This window comes from Hipposideros armiger, unplaced genomic scaffold (assembly GCF_001890085.2).
Source record: "Hipposideros armiger isolate ML-2016 unplaced genomic scaffold, ASM189008v1 scaffold_321, whole genome shotgun sequence".
NCBI classification, from domain to species: Eukaryota; Metazoa; Chordata; class Mammalia; order Chiroptera; family Hipposideridae; genus Hipposideros; species Hipposideros armiger.
The window spans coordinates 1,175,762-1,193,076 of NW_017731671.1; the positions used below are offsets into that span (position 1 = coordinate 1,175,762).

General features: G+C 41.9%; 1 protein-coding gene across 2 annotated transcripts in view; it reads left to right on the plus strand.

The window, feature by feature from the left end:
• Window positions 1–804: 804 nt before the first annotated feature.
• SGSM3 (small G protein signaling modulator 3) overlaps window positions 805–17,315 on the plus strand; it is a 33,613-nt gene continuing 17,102 nt past the window's right edge. Inside the window, exon 1 of one of the 2 annotated variants that reach the window (XM_019660589.1) lies at window positions 805–933. The gene's annotated coding sequence lies outside the window, so the exon portion shown is untranslated. The remainder of the gene's footprint in view (window positions 934–17,315) is intronic. The other variant, XM_019660590.1, reaches the window with a different exon arrangement.

The window sequence follows — 17,315 nt, forward strand, 5'->3', positions numbered from 1 at the left end:
CATTCACCTTGGGCATCACCACCTTAGAACACCATTAGGAGCCCATGTTAGTAAGCAGCTCTAAAATGAAATTCATATCTCTTCAGAGTAGGGTGAAATTTCTAGAACATTCCTGCAATACTATTGTAGCTTTTGGTGACCTTTCTAAAACGTGGCAAGCATGTTTTTCTTGAAGCTAGAGCCTGTTGTCAACTAGGACCCGGATATCACATGGAGATTGGCCAGCTGCCTTCCTGGACTGTTAGTTTGCACTGTGCATTAACATTTTCTCAAACGGCATCTAGTTCTCACAACCGTAAGTTCACATTCTCATTTAATGGATGAGCTAAATGGAGGCCGCTGACGACACCTCACTGTATTATGCATGCTCAGAGAGTAAATTTCTTGAGCATGACTTCAAAAATTTTGTTCCAGTTTGGGGCACCTTCCAAGGTTTGTGAATTGTGTAAGAGTGAATCAGGCTCGTCTAGTACTGGTTCTGTACACCGGTAAAGAAGGCACTTAAATATTTAGAAAATGAGCATCAAGTTAAGTGCCCCTCCTTCCCACAGCCCTGCCACGTCTATCCCCAACCTTACCACTGCTGGTCCACATATTGCTCAACATTCAGGCTGCAGTGCAAACGGGGGGCCGGTGGGCATTGCTAGGCTAAAAATGGGCTTCGACGGTCGCTCGGTTCGGAAAGGAGGGTCGAAGCCGGGTCGGGGTGCACGCAGACCCGGTTGCTCGCACCCATCGGACCCGGAGGACTTCAGCCCCCAGCATGCCTCGCGGCCGCCCCGCTCGGGTCCGCGCGCGTGCGTGGTGGCATCGGGGAGCGCTGACTGGATCCGAGCTGCGAAGCCGGGGAGCTGCGAGCCCTACCTACCCTGGTTGGCACTGAGGTGGCGGGGACTAGCGGCGGCGGGCAGCTGGACATCTCCTGCGTGGCGGGTGAGTGTGGAGCGAGAGGCCGGCCGACACTTGCTGGGCCTGAGGGGCCCGGTGCCCACACCTGCCCCTCCGGTGGGGACGCGGGGGCGGCTGTGGACAGACTGACAGACTGACGCCGAAGGGCCGGTGGAAGGGAGAAGCAGCTCCCCGGCCGGACCTCCCTGGTGCGACGCGTGGTTGGGCCCCCGGCCGGCGGCCAGGCGCGGACTTTTGCGCCCGGGTGCGGGGCCTGCGGAACGGGAAAGATGCTTGGCCCCGCGTCCCTGCTCCGGCCGGAGCAGCCTCTGGGAGGCGGGACTCCCTCTCCCCTTCCAGATGGCCCAGCTTGGCCTAGCGGGAGGTGGGGGCCGCCGGCGCCCGAGCTTAAGTGCCCCGGGCCCTCGAGCCCGAATACGTCTCCCTCTGGCAGCTGGAAGCAATTTTTGAGAAACCACACCTAATGCGCGGGGGCTTTTGGGGGGCACAGAATGGCTGCCTCGGGCACATTTACAGCAGTAAAGTCTTCCTCGGGTGTAATTTGTGACTTACGTTAAAGATGCAGGTCCGGGGTCCGAACACAGGCTCAGATTCTGGCCGAGACTGGGACCCACTGTAATGTTTATATTTTAACCTTGGGGAAATTGAGGCATGTATTCGCCAGGATCACCCACCGTGGTTAGGATTGGAATTTGGAAAATTATTCTCATTCTTAGTGATCCAGAATGCTTCCATTTATATGGAGATGGGGAGATGTTTTCAAGTTTCTTTTCAGTGACGGATAGCTGGATTGTATTTTCCAGTCTTGGGCAGTGTGTGAGATTTGTGGGTTGCAGGCTTTTTTGTGTGTGATTTTTGGTGGGATATTTAGAGGTGCCCTGGAATATTCTTTACCCTTCTGTCTTATTCTTTCTTGGTAAATTCAACTTCCTAATCAGATTCTGAAAAAACGGAATTTTCAACTTTGACTTATTTACTTGTAGCTTTTCGTGATTATGTTTGTGATTAAGTTTGTAGATACACATGTATTTCCTCCTTTTCTTCCTCATCTCTTCCTCATCATCTAGTTCTCTGAACTCTAAACAATGAACTTTTATCTTCTTTGTTTTACATATTTCTGTTCCCCATGGTTAGTTTGTAATTGATTCTAAATAAAGGTCGATATCTTCCCAGTCTTTTGATAATCCATGGTGCATTGTAGCCTGTTCGTCACGAACTGTCACATTAGCCTGGGCTTTAGTCCTCTTTTCCATAACCCTTTTTAAGCATAGAGGTGTGTGATCTGGGAGATAGGGAGAGATGTTTCTGTTGATCAGATGTGGGTAACAGGTGAACGTGACACCCCTGACCAGAGCATTAATTTTAAAAGACTGTGAACAAATATTATTTAAATATAAAAGCACATAATAACCTCGTGAATTTGGGATCTTGTCAGGTTGACAGAAAAGTTGATGAACTAGAGCAGTACCTCACAGAAATGAATCTGACATTAGGGCAAAATATCAAGAAGCGAAGCCAGGAGCTTAAGTGCCCTGAGCTTTATCATACGGCCATCTTTCTGTGCCTGGAGTGAATGCTGGGAACACCTGTTGGCTTAGAAGCTTAAACAATGTTCTGTGTGTTTGTGTTTTTGGTTTCTTCTCGGTTCTCAGTGAGAGTTTTGGCAGGAGCCCCAAATCTTGTACATTTGATGATTTAACATCAATTTCATCTACTTACTCTCCAGATCGTCTCTGTTCCTCAGCTGGTGACATCACTAATTTTCCATAGCAGCCATTCATGAGCTCATGCAGACTGTCACAAGGAAGTGGAATAGCACAGAGGGTGGTACACCCAGAAGAAATAAGAATCCTGTTTCTTTGCCGTCACACAGTACACATAGACAGGAAGTTGGACTGAAGCACAAGCTATATGGGAGGGTTCGAACACCGTAGCCCAGGCTTCCACACAGTAATAATCATCGATACCATTCATTGAATGTTTTCTATTTGCCACGTGCTGTAATTGTCACCGTGAGGTGTAGGTTTGATTCTCATCTTATACTGATGTGTGAGTTGAAGTACAGAGGTTAAGTGAATTGCCTACAGTTATAGTAAGTGACAGGGCCAGAATTCAAATTCAAGTCTGACTCTGACACCCCTGCTTTTTGTACTGTGCTACCTTACCAACAAATATGTTCAAGTCCTTCTTGTTCTTATAAAATGTAAATAAAAATTTCCTGTAATCGCGTTTATCCTTCAAACTACTGCCATTTCCCCTCCTTTTCCTTTCTAGATTTGTTCTAAGAAAGCCCTTCTCTTCCATTTACTCCTTAGTTGCAGTCTGACTTCCACCCTCATCTCTATTGACATTGCTCTCATGAGCCCCACTCAACCATTTATTGAATCCCTACTGTATGTACCATCTTCAAGAACTTACAAAGAGGTTAAAACATGGTTCTTGTCCTGAGGGACTTTAGGGACTCGTGAGCAGGGGAAAGGAATTCATACATGTCAGTGTGATGTGTTAACTGTTGGCTGAGCAATCACTGCTCTTGGGAGTTGGGAGAGGAGCAATCCACTGAGAAAGTGACACTGGACTGCCAACAGCGAGAAACCTTTCATTGTTCTAGACAGTGGTGTCAGGACTGCATGCTTAGGTGTGGACTTTTAGGAGAAGCTGTATCACCAGTGAGAGATGATAGCAGTTGAAATATACAGTGTAGGCGTTAGAGTCTGACACACCTGGGAAGTGAGCCTCTGTTTCTTCTTTCTAATACCTGCCTACAAGGTAAGCTCTATGAAAGTAGGGTCTTTGTCTTTTCCACCACCTCACTCCTGCCTCCTAGAATAGCCATAGGTGATCAGTAACTGTTTGTTGAATGAACACCTCATAGGATGTGCAGCACATGGTAGGTACTAGTGGTACTACTATATGACTATAAAAATAAGGCTTACTTTCTGTGGCTTAGGAACTGGTTTTGAATACACCATTGTTTGACTAGTATTCATACAGGCTCGTTACTTTATGGTCACAATTCATAAATAGACATCCACCCCATTTTGGTAGGCACAGTTAATGTCAACTGTCTTCTCTTCTAACATTATGTCTCTATTCCAGTTATAAACACATCCTGTCTTTTCTAAGTGTCTGTGATGTAGCTTTTGTATGTGTGGTTTTTTTCTCTGCTAATGATGTAAATTGTTTTGGAAAGTTCTTTGGAATCATTAAATAGCTTTATCAATAAGAGTAATATCAGAAATGAGATTGAAAACACCAATCCAGTTATCAGAAGGCTTATTCTTGAAAAGGGCCTGATTTCCAATTAGGGCTAAGAGGTTTTTAAAAAATAAATAAAGTGATAAAACCATTCCTGGCTCTCTCTAGATATCTTATTAGCCTTCTAGCTAACATTCTAAAGACATAAAACAACAGATCATTTCCCTCTTCTTGTGTTTGAGTTTCATTTGTAAACATCCTTAATTTGTGTGACTTGAGGTTAGGGTTAAAGTCCAACTATCACCTTCCCCCTCCCCCCCAACTTTTGACATCAGAGTATAGTAATTAGCAACACCTACAATGAAGTTCAAATTCTGGCTCTACCAGTTTAAACTTTGAAAACTTAACACAGGTGGTATAACTTCCTGATGTCTCATTTTCCTCTTCTGTAAATTGGAATAATGGCTAATACTACCACTACTTACAATAATAGCTAGTATTTATTGGGTAATAATATTTATTACTCTATATAAGACATAGGTCTAAGAATTTTACTTATATTAACTCAATCTTCACAACCAACCTATATATTATCAACATTATGCCCACTGAAGGTTTGAGGAAACATTCACACAAATAAGTGGTGGAGTCAGGATTTGAACCTGGGGAGTCAGACTCCAGAGTTTGTGCTTATAACCTCCTACTCCATAGGGTTGTTTTGAAGATTAAATAAAATAATCTGTGTAATATGTCTGACAGGCAGTCCATAAGCACTGGCTAGTGTAGTTGGCTTTGAGTTGATAAAGCATTTCACGTACATTTTTCAATTTGGTTGTCATAAACACATGTTGTGGTGACCATCACTGTCTTATTACAGGAACTGAAGTATGAGTTTGGTCAGTTTGCCCAAGGTCATACAGCGAGCATGAAGGCAGTGCTCTTGGCTTTGCTCTCCTCCACACCTGGTTTCTTAGGTTGAATTGGAGGCATCACATTTTGAGAGTGGAGTGACGTATGTTGTTTTGGCCTGCCCAGCATCCACTCCAGGTCTTTTTGAGAACAGCAGCTCAATGTCATTTTGAGGAAACACCTGCCCAAGTAGGTGGTAGGGCACAGGACCCAGGCTAGGCACAGAACACATCGATATTAGGCAAATCGATGTGTTCTTCTCTAATTTGAGCCTTAGGTTGAATGACACAGTGATAAACAGTCACAGCTCCTTCATCCCACCACGGGTTAATTCCTAATATGTAGACGCTGGAGCTGCTCTCAAAGACCAGATTCTTCAGCTTTTCCTCAGTCCTGTGCCCTACCTGATACCCTTCCAATACATTCCTGTATTGCACAATTTGTTACCCAAACTCAGTTTTTGTGGCTTGCAGCTGAGACCCCCTTAACTTACTGTTACATGACATGAAGCCATGCCACTTAGAAAAGAGTTAGAATAACCGGTTAACTTTAACCTGAAGAGAGATCTCAGAGAAGACCTGAAGATAATATGTTCAAGTGTCTGAAGCATGTCGTGTACAAAGTGTCCCTAAAAAGAAGAAAGCAGTAGGCATTACGAGCACACAGATTTCTGCTCAGGTTAAAGCCCCAAATTGACAGCTACAGTTGTACCTGGCAGTGTGGTGTAGAGGGACAGCTTAGGCTCAGTCCTGACTCACTGTTTGATATGGGCGAGAAGCTTAATCTCCCTGAGCCCTGGTTTTCTCAGGTTTCCTAGCAGTATGGTAAATGCTCAACAAATATTTTTCCTCCTTTGATTGGTCCCTCTTCTAATACCTCAGTCCATTCACTGCTACAAAGTAAATAGGATTGGATTACCATACTTTAGGGGCTATCATGTAGGTATTTTCATGTCTACAAATGAAAAATTCCCAGTAATTATATAGATTGGCATGGCCAAAAAATGGCTTAAAGATAAGATAGTTTGTTGACCTCTGTGATTTAATTGTATGAGGAATAGGGACTTTGTTACCTTTGTTTGATCTCCTTTTACATGTCACAAGTGCCGATATTAATATAAAACTTTATAAAGTTCTCAGTGGCCTTTTTTTGCCAGTCAGCCTTCAAAAATTCTTTTTTTCAGAGCTACTGTTGCGTTGCATTTAGCTAACCATTATTTGTTTCACTTTTACTTCTAAGGGGCTTGTTGTCCCCCACCCCTGGTAGCGGGAGTGACAGAAGGTCCATGCAGTACCTTACTTTTACTTTCCTTGTCACCATCCAGGTACTGCCAGGCTGTAAATCTTAGGGGAATGACCTCGGAGGAATTCAGGAAAGTAACCGCATTACCTTGGATGATAAATTACTTTACAGGAAGACCTAGAGTGGATGAGCATGGTTCAGAAGTCTGCACAGCAGAGCTTCATTTAACTACTACAGCTGTGCAGGAAAGGGGGAGCCTTACCTGGGCTTGCAGAATTCTGGGGTACGGCTCCTGTTTCCCTGGTCTGTTTCCATAGCCTGTGCTCGGCCTTGCACAGTCACCCTTAACTCTTGCCTAAAGGAACACTCTATTTCTGTCACAAAGAAAATATTGACTCAGGGAAGGGAAGCAGCCCCAGCTGTAAGCCTGTGGGAAGGGGAGCGGAGTTCAAGGTACAGTTGTCTATCGGAGTCATTTTGCTCTTCTGCTAATGTCTCTTTTCGGGGAGACAGTTAAGAAATTTGGATAATGTCGTGGGTCTTCACTTCAGATGTCTTCAGCACTAAGGGAGATAAAGGGTGATGTGAATAATAAACATGGTTTCAACAAGAATGACTGGAGCAGGGAGCCAGTTCTAGAAGATTAGCGTCACTAGCTGCCCCACGGTGTTTGGTGGGCCCAAGTTTTGAGACTTTCTTTACATACTGCTGAGTAATTGCTTCATTTAGCAGCATGCTCTGAGAGAGAGAGAGGTGGGTTTCAGAGTCTGGAAGAGGATCCCATGGCGGGAGCATACAGCCTGTGTTGAGGGTGAATGAGAGGTAGGTGTTGAGAGATGACGCTGGAGCGTTAGCAGGAACTGTTAGGTCATGCAGGGGCTTATAAGCCAAGTTATAAGAAAACTTTTTCCTAAAGTCAGAGGGAAGAAAAAAGGGTTTAAAGAGAAGGAAACGATTAGTTGCCTTTTAAAAGGATTTCTCTGGCTACAGAGTAGAGAGTAGATGGGGGCAGAGGGCAAGAGCAGAGGCAGAGATTCCAATTGAGAGACTTGTAATAATCATGGTGGTGAGAAATGGTGACAGCCCCAACCTACAGTAGCAGCAGGTTGAAGAGAAAAAGGAAGTTTCACAAAACATAAGGAAAGGCCTAAGAGTCGGGTGGCGGTGGGATGAGGAAGGAGAATGCATTAGCCAGAGGCCCAGCTCTGGCTGGAGAGAGTGGGTGGGTGGGTTATAATGCCAGTTTCCTGCGTTAGGGACCACTGGAGGAGGGCAAGGCTCATGAGGGTTCAAGACTTAATTTTGGAGTGTGGTAAATGTGAAGAATGCTGGCCCAATGCACATGTGGAGGTGCCAGCCTGAGGTTCAGAGAAAAATGTGTCCTGGAGAGAGAAACCGGCGTCATCTGCTCACAGATGTTAAATTGAAGCCATGAGAGTGAATGAGAGTGCCGGGACCTAGAGGCGGGTCTGGGACAGAACACTAGGCATATTCAGAGCCAGCAGAGCAGGGGAGCTGGGAAAGGAGACTCGGAAGGAGCGGCCAGAAAGGCAGGAGGAAAGCCCAGGGTCATGACCCTTGCACATCCTGAGCCAGTGTTACAGCTCCAGATGCTCCTGAGGGGTCAGGTGTGGTAAGAACTAAAATGTCTTCATTGGAGCTAATATATATCAGCTGTGCTGGGTTGATGCTATAGTAGACCAAGCACGTACTAAAGGCGCTAATAAAGCAGACACAATACAAAAAGAAAATGGAAAGAACTTGACATTGGACATTTCATAGAAATATAGCAAAAGTCATCTTGGAAAAAAATCTAAATGTTGAACTGATTATTGAAAAAAATAATCATTTTTATGTTGAATTAAATGGAGGGGGTTGTACCTTAATCTTTTATTCTATGACTATCAAAAGGTCTTTAATTTTTTTCATGTTTAACTTTATTTAAATTGTTCAAAATTCAAAAGGCACAAAAGGGTATTAAGTGAAAAATACTGTCACCCAGTTCCTCTCACATACAGCCTTCTAACTTCTATGTGAAAATGTCTATCTTTTTGGCACAAATGTTTACCATTCTTCTCATTGTTTTGCTCCTTGCTTTTTTCAATTAGCAATATATCTTGAAGATCATTCCCTATCAATGCATAAATAGCTGACCCATTTTTTTATAAGCTGTACACTATATAAATGTATTGTCATTTAGCTAGTCCCCTATCTAAGGATATTTAGGTTTTCTAATCTTTTGCTATCACAAGCAATGCTGTAGCGAGTGTCCTTGTATATGAATCATTTTGCTGAAGTGTAGGATGAATTTCCAGAAATGGATGTTGCTGGATCAAAGGGCCTGTATGTGTTTTAATCCAGCTCTGTGTACTAGAGTTCCTGGCACTTAGAAAGCCTGTAATGAATGGTAGCTATTATTACATGTTATAGATAGTTTGTATGATATATAATATAGTGAATAGGGGCATCTGGCATAAACCAGAGGGAGGAGGAAATGCCTGAGCTGAGCCTTGAAGAATGAGAAGTCAGGTCAAGTGAGGGCATTACAAGCAGAGGGAGCACAAGGAACTAAGCACAGGAACTTAGAAAGGAGCTTGTGGAGACCTTCCGGGAGTTTGGTATCCCCTCCACTCGTCAGTCAACACCTGTCACAGGTCAAGGTTCTTAGGAGTAGGGCAGGCTTTACAGAAGACAGGGGATGACAAAGGGATTTTACCTCAGAACAACACAGTAATGGGGTTTGGGATGATCCTTTTCTGAAGAAGAGGCATTTGGTCCCCCCTCCCCCCGCCGCCCCCCAACCCCTCTAGCCCCAGACAGAGTGTTAATGTCTCCTCGGACACTTTGTTGTGCAGGGTGCAGCTCCTCACGTTGTCTTTGGACTTCCCGTCCCCTCCCCTCAATAGTCCAGGCCACCTCTATTTTCTGTTCTCCCTACCTCCAGATTCCTATTGCTAGGCAATTGATAGATCTCCCCTTTCTTTCTTTTTTTTTTTTTTTAGCTGAGCCATCCTGCCACCTGTTGGCAGCTCAGCGGCAGCTCAGCTCGGGCCGGGAATCGAACTGCTGTTGCTCAGAGCTCAGCTCTCCCCTTTCTTCTAACCTGTGCCTTCAAGGTTTACTTTCCACCTTTAAGTTGCTTATCAAGATATTTTTCCAAACAAAGACAAACTCCTTTGGGAAGCATTTTGGAGCCAGCTATTAAAATAGTAATTTTCCACTGTGTTATAATTATAATAGACAGTTTTAAGTTTACTTTATGGATCATTAGGTTAATTACCTTGCTTCAAGTGGCATCATATTAAACTCTAATACCAATAATTTGTTATTAACCTAATCTTATACTTTGATTTCTATTTACAAAGCCAACACTATAAAGTGGAAAAAGCAGACTTTTAAAAAATCCAAATCTTCTCCCAAATGAGACAGATGTGTTAATGTCATTTAAAATATCTTTAGAGGGAGAGCTCCTCACAGCATTGTTTTTATTGCAAAAATTGCTGTTAGGTGCTTCCGTGTCATATCAACAGATGACTAAATTAGTAAATTATAGAACATAATGGCTACAAAAACTGCATAATTACTGGGGAGATGCTAATAGTTTAATGTTCAGTGGAGAAAAAATATTGAAAAATCAATATAATATGAGAACTGTGAATGTATGTAGAGAAAAACCAAAAGAAGAACATAAAAGAGAGGAAAATGTGACTTACTGGGATGGCAAATTTGTGGCAGAATTAAAAAAAAATTTTTTTATTTCCATTAATGTTATGTTATAGTTACAAAACTCAGAGAGTCCAAAACTTCCTTCCATGATAAACCTAGTGACTGTGTTAATAACCCAGGTTTTCTTCTGACCTGTAGCTTAAATTTATCCTTGCAATTTAAGTGTATCATTTGTATTTGCATCTTAATTTGTTCTCAGTGGAAAAGAATGAGTCAGTGTCCCAACTAACCCCAACACAGTTTGTGACTGAAGACCACATGCCTGGGCTGTGGAGAAAACCCAAGAGCACCTGTCTGTAAAAGTAGATTCAGAAATAGCATTTTTGTCCTTAAAGGCTATCTTACAAATTGTTGACTTTTCTGGTCTACTGGCTTGTAGGTATCTCTTTTCCTTTAATCTGCCCTTAGTGGTTTTTGCTTTTTTTCCCCAAAGATTTTATTGGGGAATTGGAGGGGAACAGCATTAGGGAATCAGGGAAGGGGAACAGACAAGTTGCTGTCCTTTTGTTCTTCAGTCTAGTTGTGGAGGATGTCACTTCATTGGCCCATGTTGGTATTATCATTGCGCTCTTCCTGGGTGAGGCAGTCGCTCGCCGGCCATTGGACGGCCGCTTACAGCAGCTCATGAAAGCTCACGCCAGCTGCCGGCCATCCCCACGGCAGCCTACGCCGTTGCCAGCAACTCACGGCAGCCCAGCTCCAGGTCGAGCTGCTGTTCACCATCTTAGCTGTAGAGGGCACAGCGTCATTGGCCCTCATGTGGGATCCGAACCGGGGCCCTGCTGCTCAGAGCTGGCGTCCCAAGCCAACTCCTAACCAGCACGCCCCTCGGCCTGCTCCTGGTTTTTGCTTTTGGGAAAGTATTTCCCTTAAGGGTATTTGAAAGTAACAGCCACCCCATGCGAAGTCACACACCTGGGGACTTTGTTATATATAACCTTTAAAAATAAAACAAAAACAATGGCTAGGAAACCAAGTTTTAAAGTGTTACCAGACCTTTTTCCAGTGATGACTTACATTGGTGGGGGTGGGGTGGGGAACTTGTTTTAGTCATTTTAAAAAGTAAAATGACAGATTTTATCTTTTAGCAGTTTAGGAAGTTCCTGACTTCACAAGTTGCTAAGATGTCAACTTCATGCTGAGCTGTGTTAGTAAAGTGTTAGTTCTACAAATGAGAGAAAGGAATCCTTTCACAGTTATGGATAAGTGATTTCTAATAGGTTGCACCTTTTTATTTTTCACTTTTGCTTTCCTTGATTTGTAGAAACATTAAATCCCTGAGGAGATGGTTATTTGAGGTGATAAGTAGTAGCTTTGTTAGGGGAAGAGCAAGGCAAGGTTTAGAGAAGCTATAATACATAGTGCTGTAAGTTCAGGGCTTCATTTGTGGACCTCAGAAAAAACTCACGAGGACACGTTCTTATTCCTCAATGTTCTATACTTAAACTGTCATTTAAAAAATCAAGATATAATTTATGCACCATAAAAGCCACCCTTTTAAAATATACAATTTAGAGGTTTTCAGTATATTCACTGTGTTGTACAACCATCACCACTGTCAAATTCCATAATATTTTTCTCATCCCCAAAAGAAACCCCATACCTATTAGCAGTCATTCCCCATTTTTCCCTCCCTCCAGCCCCTGGCAACCACTAATCTACTTCCTGTCTCTGGATTTGCCTATTCCTGGCATTTCATATAAACAGAATCATACAATATGTGGTCTTTTGTCACAGGCTTCTTTCTCTGAGCATGTTTTCAAGGTTCATCCACGTAATCAATACTTTATTCTTTTTTTATCGCTGAATAATATCCCATTACATGGATATACATATTTTGTTTATCCATGCATCCATTAATGGACATTTGGATGTTTCCACTTTTGAGCTATTATAAATAATATTTTTAAACACAATATTTCTATGCTTTTTCAAAAAAATGTTAAAAATCAAGACTAATAAACTTCATATTCCTATCACCTAACACAGGGGTTGGCAAACTGGCTTGCGAGCCACATGTGGCTGTTTGGGTACGTACATGTGGCTCTGAAGTAAAATTGAAAATGAAAATAAAACTATCATAGTTTCATTTATAAAATTTTTAAAGGATATTATTCACATAATGGTGATTTCATTTGTTTTATGGCTCTCGAATAATTTTTAAATTGTTGTGAGGGACAGGATTGGCTCTTCCGTCTCAAAAGTTTGCCGACCTGGACCTAACCCTATTACCTTCAACATGTACGTATGTATTATTTTGTTGTTGTTGTTGTTGTTTTATTAAGCTGTATTATATTTTAAATGGTTGAAATCATGTACTATCTTGATGTTGGTGACTCCACTCTTCTATTCCCTCTTCAACCCACTCCAGTTGGACTTTCACTCTCACCATTAAAAATTAAAGCTTCTTGGGTGGTGAACACACAATGTGATATATAGATGATGTATAATATTACAGAATTGTACACCTGAAATCTATGTAACTTTGCTAATAATTGTCACCGCAATGAACTTTAATTAAAAAAAAAAGTTAAAGCTCTTGTCAAGATCACCAACAGCCTCCAGCTCGGCAAACCAGTAATCAATCGTCTGTTTCATACTACTTCTAAGTAGCATGTGACGCTGATGATCACCCCCCCCTTCTGGAAACTTCTCTTGGTTTCTGCAGCACCACATACTATGAGTGTTCCTTCTATTTTGCTGGCTACTCCTCAAATAATATTTTCTCTTCCTTTTTCTGTCTAACCTCTGAATGTTGGAATGTTCCAGGATTTGCTTCTAGGCCCCATACTCTGCATTCTTTCCTCTGCCATGACATCTAGTCCTAATGATTCCCAAATTCACATTTCTAGTTCTGACATTGGTGAGCTCTACTGTCATACATACAGTTGTCTACTTGACATCTCCACAGAGAGGTCAGTTAGGCATCCCAGCTTAACATGGCCAAAGCACATTTCTTGATTTCTAACCCCGAACCCTGCTCTCCCCCAAGTCTTCCCTCATCTTGATTAATGGGACCTGCACAGTTGCTCAGGTAGGAGACATCACTGGTTCCTTCTCTCCATTATCTACCTCTGCACCTCCAAATTATATGCAGAATCTAGTTACTTGTCACCATCTCAACTACTTTAATCCAAGGTACCATCTCTCGCCGGACAACTGTCACAGCTTCTACTCTTAACCCTTCTGTAGTTCATTCTTTGTCATAGCAAATGTAATTTCTTTAGAAACCTAAGTCAGAGACCATGTCATGCCCCTGCTCAAAGCTCTCCAGTGGCTTCCCATTAAAATCCAGCATTTGCCATGGGTGAAGGCCCTACGTAATCCAGCCCCTGCCTGCCTCTCCAGCACCGTCTGCTGCTTCCCTCATTGCTCTACCTCAGATACGCTGACCTTTTATTTCTCCAGTATCATAACTCTTTTTGTTCTTATAGGGCATTTGAGCTGCCCTTCTAGGTCTCGCATAGCTGGCCCCTGTCATTGTTCTGGTGTCAACTAACATGTTATCTCAGAGAGGCCTTCTTTGACCACCTATCAAAAACAGCCCTTCTGCCCCTACATGTCACTCTGTAACCTATTATTCTGTGTTATTTTTCTTCATGGCATATATTATTACTCTGAAACTATTCATTTATTTACCCATTTTTATCTTATAATTTAAAAAAATTTAGATATAATTGACATATAACGTTCAGGTGTACAATATAAAGATTCAGTATTTGTATACATTGCGAGATGATCATCACAATAACTCTAGTTAACATCCATCGCCTTACATAATTATAAATTGCTTTTTTTTTATAAGAACTTTTTTTTTAAAGATTTTATTGGGGGAATTGGGGAAGGGGAACAGTGTTGGGGAATTGGGGAAGGGGAACAGCCAAGTTGTTCTCCTTCAATCTTAGTTGTGGAGGGTGCAGCTAGCTCAGCTCCAAGTCCAGTTGCCATCCAGTCAGCAGCCCGCAACCACTGAGCTCAAGTTGCTGTGTTCAGGATTAGTTGCGGGTGGGCGTAGCAGGAATCGAACTGGAAACCTTGTTGTTAGGAGCATGTGCTCTCACCAGCTGAGCCATCTTGCCACCTGTTGGCAGCTCAGCGGCAGCTCAGCTCAGGTGCAGCTCACTGGCCCATATGGGAATCAAACCCGCTACCATGTTGCTCAGAGCTCGCACTCTTAACCAACTGAGCCACTCGGCCGGCCCAAGGACTTTTAAGATCTCTCTCTTAGCAACTTTCAAATATGCAGTACAGTATTATTAACTGTAGTCACCATGCTGTACGTTAGATCCTCGTGAGTTATTTTATAACTGGAAGTTTGTACCTTCATCCATTTCTCCCCCTACCCCATTTCTGGCAACCACCAATCTGTTCTCTGTATCTGTGAACGTGGCTTTTTTGTTTGTTTTTGGTTTTTTAGATTACACATATAAGTGAGATCTTATGGTATTTGTCTTTCTCTGTCTGACTTATTCCCTATTTACTTATTTTTTTTTTACTTATTATCTGTCACTAATATTAATAGCTGTATTAAGCACATACTATGTGCATGTATTGTGATAAGTATTTATTTACATTTTCTCATTTGTCATCCCCATTTTACAGATGACAACACTACAGTTTACCAGTGCAAGAACTTTGTCTCTCTTGGTTCACTGCTACGTCCCTAACACATGGAGCAATATCTGGGACATAGTTGCTCAAAAAGTACTTGTTGGTTGGATAGATGACTGAAAGACTCCCAAATTTGTATCTCCAGTTCTACATCTCCCTGAAGATGTAAATGTGTATCCAATCACCTACTTAACATCTCCACTTGGATTTCTAAGCAACATTTAAATTATCCCACAACTCTCCTCTCCCTCCTTGTTTAAGCCAGTTTCTTTTTCCCTCTTCTTCATCTTAGTAAATGGCATCACCATAAACCCAGGAATTCAGACCAGGAACCTAGGCCTCACTGGTGGTTGCTCCCTCTGGTCATTCCCCACATCCAACCCAGCAGCAAGACCCGCTGGTTCTGTTTCTCATTAAATCTTAAGTCCATTCACATCTCTTCATCTCCACCTCCTCTGTTACCACATTAGTCTCACTCCCCATCATCTCTTTCCTGGACCCTGCACTTTCAAACTTGTCTCCCTGCATCCACTCTTGAGGACCATTTTGTGGATTCCCATTGGCCTCAAAATCTGAATCCTTTTCTGTGCCAGCCATCCCTTGTGATCTGGGTGCCTGTGTCACTTCAGTTTCTTCTTAACCTTCGTCCCCTTGTTCATTGTGTTTCAGTTACACCGGGCTCATTGCTGTCCCTGCAAGGTCTTCCCCACCACAGAGCCCTTGGACCTGCCATGCGTCTGCCCCTGACGCCACCCCTAGATCTTTGCAGGACTGGCTTCTTGCCCTTCAGACTTCAACTCAAATAGCACTTCACAGATTTCTTCCCTGGGTTCTGTGTCACCTCAGCTTTTGGTTTTATTCAGAGCACCTAGCACACTCTGGAATGCTCATTTGTTTATCCATCTATTTATTTATTTTCTGTTTGATTTTCCCCCTCTAGATTGTAAGTCATTGTTGCCCTAACGCATAGTATGTATTGGAGAAATATTTGGGGAGTGAATGACTGAATGATATGCACATTTCTGGGTGTACATGCTATATTATAATACGTTTTTCCTTAATATTAGATCATAAATAGTATCCATATTTCTTTGGTCTCCATAATTGGAATTCTTTTTATAGTCTTGTGTCTGGCTTATTTCACTAAGCATGCTGTTTCTTTTCTTTTTATGTTATTAAAGTATAATTTGCATACAATAAAATTCACCTTTTTTAGTGCTCAGTTCTGCAAGCTCTGACAAATACATACAGTCATGTAATTACCAACACAATCAAGATATAGAACAGTTCTGTCACCCCAAAAAATTACCCCATGTAGTCCATTCTTCCTACTGCCCCATCAAATAGAAACCGCTGGTTTGTTTTTTGTACCTATAGTTTTGCCTTTTCCAGAATGTCATATAAATAGAATCATGCAGTATGTAATCTTTTTAATCTCCTTCTTTCCTTTAGCATAATACATTTGAAATCCAGCCATGTTGTTGAGTATGTCAGTAATTCATTCTTTTTTTTTTTTTTGAGTAGTATTCCATTATATAGATGTACCACGGTTCTTTATCCATTTACCAGTTAAAGGGCATTGGGGTTTTCAGATTCTAGCAATCACTGATAAAGCTGCTGTAAACATTTACATACATATTTTTGTATAAACAAAAGTTTTTGTTTCACTTAGATAAATATACCTAGGTGGGGGATTGTTGGGTTGTGTGGTAAGTATTTGTTTAAGTTTTGAAGAAACTGCCAAGCCCTCTTCCAAAATTGCTGTCCCGTTTCATGTTCCCACCAGCAGTGTATGAGGGTCCCAGCTGCTCTGCATCCTCACCAGCACTTGATATTGTCAGGTTTTGATGTTGGGAATATTGTGGTTTTACTTGCATTTCCTTGATGACTTAATGGTGTTTAGTATCTTTCTGCATGCTTGTTTGTCATCTGTACATCTTCTTTGGTAATGTTTCTGTTCAAATCTTTTGCCTCTTTTTTTTTTTTAAACTGGATTTTCTGATTACTGATTGAGAATTCCTTCCATTCTGGATACCTGTACTTTGTTAGATACGTGATTTGAGTATATTTTCTACCGTCGGTGGCTTCTATTTGATAAAATCTCATTTATCAATTTTTTTGTTTTATAAATCATGATTGTAGTGTAATATCTAAGAAACTTTGCCTAAACAAGTCACAAACATTTTTCCTATGTTTTCGTCTAGAAGTTTTATAGTGTTAGGTTTTCCAATTAGGTCTATCACCCATTTTGAGTTCATTTTGTATTTGGTGTGAGGTATGGATTAACGTTTTTTTTTTTTTTGCAAATAGGTGTCCAACTTTTCTAGGACCATTTCTTGAAAAGACTATCCTTTCTCAATTGACTTGCCTCTGTATTTTTGTTGAAAATCAATTGTATTAGTTTCCTAGGGCTGCATAACAAAGTACTACAAGCCGGATGACTTAGAACGCCTGTAATACTACCTCGCAGTTTGGGGGTCCAGAAATCTGAAATCAAGGTGTCGGCACAGCATCATTCCGGTCCCCGCTTCACATAGTGCCCTTTCTGTGTATCTCCACATCATCTTCCCTCTCTATATGTCTGTGTCCAAACTTCCCCTTCTTACAAGGACACCAGACATATTAGATTAGGGCTCACTTTAATGATGTCATCGTAAGTTGGCTAAATCAGCAAAGACCCAATTTGCAAATAAGGTCACCTTCTGCAGTACTGGAGGCTG